The sequence below is a fragment of the Paramormyrops kingsleyae genome, chromosome 8 (genome assembly GCF_048594095.1).
Source record: "Paramormyrops kingsleyae isolate MSU_618 chromosome 8, PKINGS_0.4, whole genome shotgun sequence".
Lineage (NCBI taxonomy): Eukaryota > Metazoa > Chordata > Actinopteri > Osteoglossiformes > Mormyridae > Paramormyrops > Paramormyrops kingsleyae.
In genome coordinates, this window is record NC_132804.1 from 15674436 (window position 1) to 15680551 (window position 6116).

A 6116-nucleotide genomic window follows, 5' to 3' on the forward strand; every position below is an offset into this window, starting at 1 on the left:
CAGTTAAGGACACCAGGGGTGGCCTGCTTTGACACCATGGTGGCTGCATGTTTCTGGCATTTGAGGATCAGGACCAGGCTGGTGCTTGCAGATCTCGCTGCAGTCCTGAAACACGACTGTCCATGACTGTCTGTCACTGAAAGTCAATATGAACCTCTCCAAGTGTATGGGTTCGCAATATGCCTTTCATTGTTGAGTTACCTACGTTTCCCTACCAGTGATAACTCAGAAATGTATCTTCATCTTCTGTTACTGATGTTACAAACAGACTTATAATGTGGAAGTTTGGAATGGGCAATGGCTATACAGTGATAGTGACAACAAAATGTGCATCATGTTGATGTTAATGAAGCCTCTTATTCTCATTATAGGAAATGAGATAACAATCCTGAACCACAGTAGGACATAGAATGTATAACTTTGACCAGAAAAGCATCTTTTATATTGGACCAAGGAGATTTGGGCTTTTTTGCAGCTTAAAGAAAACAAATTTCCTGTTTATTACAAAGGTGCTTCATTGTGGCGATCCATAAAATTTAGATGAATGAGATTATATACCCCTGTCTTTATTGCCTCTCCCCGATCATGTTGGAGGAGGGGCACTCGGGCAGGATGGAAGGATGTCAGACAGGGAAGGAGGATTTGAGTACAAGGGCGAGCTGGCTAATCCGAAGGGCGGCTGACACCAGGATCTCCACATGAGGACTCACCCCTCACTGGCGGTCATCATGGCAAGCAGCGAACGAGGAACCCCCGCACATCCATCACAATCCAAGATGCCTCATTCTCAAAGCTCTGATCTGCAGAAACCTTCACCTGCTCTTACCGTAAGTTTTTAGAAGCACTGGTATAAGTACTATTAATAAAGCATAATTGGTAACACATTACTTAAAGCTGTCATGTATCATGCATTATAAATACCTTCACAATACGTTATAATGGTTGGTAAAAGTATTAATTATGTATATATATATATATATATATATATATATATATATATATATATATATATATATATATATATATATAAAGCATTATACCATCCTGTGTTTGCAGTCATATGGCATTGTAGTGTTGATTATAATACTTCATAAGCTATAATGTATCTGTAATATTATAATGTTCGGTATAAGAATTAAGGATGCTTTGTACTGCATTATGAAGGTACCTATAGTGCATTATAGATGACAGCTTCATAAAGCATTCATAATGCATACTGTAATAAACATGGATATAATGTGTTATGCCTTTTTATAAATATTCATAGCAATGTGTATAATGAATGAATTATAATGGGTTATGAATGTGTTCATAGATTCTTATACATGACATTCATAGTTACCGTATAATTTATAAGTGAATATTTTATACATGTTTTATTTCTTCTTAACTACCAATAAAAACAGAAATAATCGCTTTTAATTTTGAACAGTAAAAGCTAAATATAAAGCTAAACAAATATCTTAAAAGCACCGCTCCACACGAGTCAACTATATATTGATATACATTAGTTTCTGCTATAAAAAAAATTATACCAGTCATGGTTTGTGAAACACTGTTTTGCTTGAGGCTGAATAATTTTAAATGCTGCAGAGTTTCTCATTAACACAAGCACCCGGTGAAACAGAGAGGTCAAGCCTCCACTGAGGGTTTACCTGCAAAGTGCTGTAGGTAAACACCAAAGAGGGCTTCCTAGATGGTGTCCAGTTAAATTTACAGCTGGCTCGTGAGAAAGTCCATCAGTGGTGCTCGGCAGGATAAAGCTGGAGCTATTTCGGGTAATGCTCATTACCCTTGACAAATATAACAAGCAGAGTAACACAGTATTATCAGTAATATTGAAAGTGTGAAATGCAGAGGACATATAATGGATAGACCATAATGGTAGACTGCTGTTCATTTACCTGTAAAATAGATGTGCCACCAATAGTTATCGTGTAGCCATTTCATAGTTGTAAAATAATTAGTTTAGCACCCATCCATCCATCCATCCATTTTCTGAAAGTGCTTATCCTATTCAGGGTCACGTCGGGTCTGGAGCTTATACTGGAAGCCACAGACACAAGGCAGGGAATAACCCAGGATGGGGTGTCAATCCATCGCAGGGCCAGTTTAGCGCCGCTTATACATAATCCCAGTAACTTATTACCATTTCTTAAGTCCTATTTGTCCATGTAGCAATATGGTTTTTCTCAGGGAAGTTCAATTAGCTTCTTGAATAGAACTATGTTCTATTACTTGATACTACTCATTGTTGAAAAGGAGGTGGGGATCAAATTAGTGTTCTAACAGACTTAAATTACCCACATTCACACCAAGAACAAGACTTTAATGTCAGAAAGTCCTCTCCTACTAGTCCAGACATGTGACCAAAATATTTTTGTGTTAATTCATCAGCACTATTTTATAATTGTCTAAATAGAAATTGAATGCAGCAGTTTTGCTGATCCAGTGCAAGCCTTTCATCTCCAGTTGAATGGTCCACACTCTGTGTGCTCTGAGAGCCAGCAAACCATCTGCATGTGTGAAGCAGGTCAGGCCAGCAGAAACGCCTGAGAGAACAGCTCATTTGATTTGTTTAAGCTGTTTATTTGTCCTGTTCACTGCAAGAAACAGAGAAAAGTGAAGGTGTTCCAGCTTAGCCTGAGACACAAGGAAGATGTTGCTTTAGCAAATGTCTTTCCATCCGTCCTGAGATACAAGGGTCATCAGAGGTGGAAAGTTCAGGTTCAGAAAGTATAAAATCCAGACCCAGATTTTGTTTCAACCAACCAATTGCATACTCTGTGAATAAGGCCGGGTGATATCACATTAATTTTATATCATGCATGTGCAGGAATCACCAGGGCTTCAGATGATGGGTGAAACATTTGGCCGGACACCAGCTCTCGGTACTATATGGATTATTAGTAAGCAGATTAATAGGGTGCCTTAAATATTAATGAGGCATTTTATGATGCCCAGAAGTTAGTAATCAGTATAAATTTGGTATATCCTTGTTTAATAAACGTATTGGACTTTAAACTGCAAAAAGTACCACCCTACCACTGTCGTCTTACCTTATTTATCCACAAGATCTCCTCTTTTAAAAGATCGCACCGAAGTATACCAAACCATAGTATATCAGAACAGTATTATGTGGTGTGCCCCGCTACAATGCATATCACACTGAACTATACCAAACCATAGTATACCAGAACAGTATTTTGTGGTGTGCCCCGCTACAGTGCATATCACACTGAACTATACCAAACCATAGTATACCAGAACAGTATTATGTGGTGTGCCCCGCTACAGTGCATATCACACTGAACTATACCAAACCATAGTATACCAGAACAGTATTATGTGGTGTGCCCCGCTACAGTGCATATCACACTGAACTATACCAAACCATAGTATACCAGAACAGTATTATGTGGTGTGCCCCGCTACAGTGCATATCACACTGAACTATACCAAACCATAGTATACCAGAACAGTATTATGTGGTGTGCCCCGCTACAGTGCATATCACACTGAACTATACCAAACCATAGTATACCAGAACAGTATTATGTGGTGTGCCCCGCTACAGTGCATATTATTTGAAACAAAATCTTGGTCTGAATTTGTACTTTCTGGACCTGAACATTCCACCTCTGGGGACCATATTAGTTTAGTGAGAGTTTTCCTGCTCAACCTTAAACTTTGTGCCTCCCAATAAAACTTTGGGTTAACTGTTTACCTCTGGAAATGAAGAGCATGTGGGTTTACAGGTAGTGTAACAGATCAATCCAAAAATCAGGAAATTTTAGTCTTCACTGGATGTATCCCTTAAACATCAGGCAGAACAAGCTGGTCAAGTGTTCCGCTTCACTCCAGAGAAAAAGCAACTTAAATTCTCCCCAGAGAACTATGACTAAGAAAAAATGATTGGGTGTCGGTAGATATTTAGCAGTGAGAGAATGGCACTTTGTGCTGCTGAAAGCTCCCACTCAACACATAAATGCATTATCTTCCTGTAAGGAGTATGACATGTAAATGAAGAAAGTGGTCCATTAGCAGTGAGGAGAATCAGCAGTGAGAGAGAGAAGTAATGATGGCTCCTGAGTGAATATTCTGCCCATTGAGCTGATCTTATATCTGCTGCACTAACTAAAGCGCCAGTTAAACATGGAGGGGGGAGCAAGCCAACAGACAGCTGTAGAGGCTAAAAGACTGTTTGCAAACAGGATGGGGTACGATGACCCTTTTGGGGGGTTGTCCTGCATCAGCATCACCCTTGGTCCTATAACTTGCGTGGGAAGGGATTATTGCTCCAATCGGTGGATGGAACAGTCTCCCTGACCAGGCTTAAGGCTTAGACTGGGAAGAAGCCAAAAGAGAAGGAATAGGAAACACTGGTTTGCATATATGGGCTTCTTGCAGGTGGAGAAGGGAGAATGACTGAACTGCAGGGGGCGCTGCCTCCTACCTGCGGGGGTCACTGCAGGATGACCTTCTCATCACAGGCCACCCCATTTCTGGTACAGAGGTCCCTCATGTTCCACATTACACACTAAGCATCACTGGATGGAGATCCTGTCCCACCCTCGAACATCAGCCGGCCTGAGCATTATGGTTTAGAGCAGTGTTTCCCAAACCAGTGCTCGGGGCACACTGGACAGACCCACATTTTTGTTTTATCCCAGTTCCCAGAACACCTGACCCAAGCAATCAGGAGCTCTAAATACCTCACAGGTGTACTGGTATAAAGTTTCCTCTCTCACTAACCATTATGTAACCTGCTTAACAATAGATTATCAGTGAATAAATCATCCTAGTTTCCACAATCCTTTCAATGACATACCACTGCACTATAATGGCTGAAGGGGATGGACAGACTAACCATGTCCATAGAGACTTAGTTTATACATATACGGCCTTTGTAGGTTTGTCTGCTATCTAAAATGCAAACTGTAACTGGGGACAAAATTAAGCTGAAATAAGTGGTGGAGACAGGTGTTCTGGACATGACTGTTTTAGCTGTAGAGAGAAACATCATCATTACTTTGCTGGATGCTACCTACTTTCATTAAGTATCCTAAATGTTGATAGATGTATTGATAGAAATAATTAAAAAAAAAAAGTAAAGAGGTAAATCAATAAAGGTTTAATAGTCAAATCATTTTATTCTCACACTCAAAACTGCAACCAGGTCAGTATCCGGCTGTTTTCTTAGACCACGATGGTTTCTTTAGTGTCATTTCAATGTAACTACTAGGTCACCACCTTCAAAAAGACTAATTAATTAATCAATGAAAGAGGAGAAATCAAAACAAATCTGGAGAATTCTGTGTGACCCCTGTCAAATAATTAAAGAAACACTGTCATTATACTGTACAGGCCAATTTCTCACTGTGTCTGTGCTCTGACTGTGTCATATGTGGTTAGTCAGGCTGTGTCTGTTCTCCATCTGTATTGTGCTGTTGTTGTCTGCCATATTGTGTCCTCTACCCACCACAATATGTGAAACACAGCACCTTCACAAACACTTCCGGCTCAGCTTCTGGGTCAGGAACACACGTGGGACACTTTCTCTTCCCTGCCCTGTAATGAATATGGGGGGGTGGGGTGGGGGGACATGGTTAAAAACAGGAGGAAGCAAAACCTTGGAAACAGGGAAGCTTTGGCAGGTGTTCAGCCCCCACCCTCAGCCGCCATGGCGGAGCTGAGTGTGATAATTGCTGGGGGCTGGAGTCCATTTTAATAAAAGGCAGCGGTATTGATTGGCCTGAGGACACCCCCCCCCACCACGATAACACTGCTCTGTGCACCCTCTTTGATGAACTGCTGACTTTCAGGTCTACCTGTTCATTCTAGGAGCATTCCCCATCTGTCAGGACGTGGAAGGACGGCGCGTTGCCGTCTGTTAAATGCACCGCGCATTCAACGTACCACACCATTGTCACGGAGGTGTAGCGGGTCCATTTAACTTAGCAAGGAGAGAAATAAACACCAGCTGTAGGTCCTGCCCCTTTCGTCACCAGTCACTCTCCCACAGTTCTCAACAATGTCCGGGGGTGGCCGTATTGCTCTTTGACACCATGTTTTTTTTCTGTCCTAGATCACCCCCCCTCCCCCCCCCCCCCGAA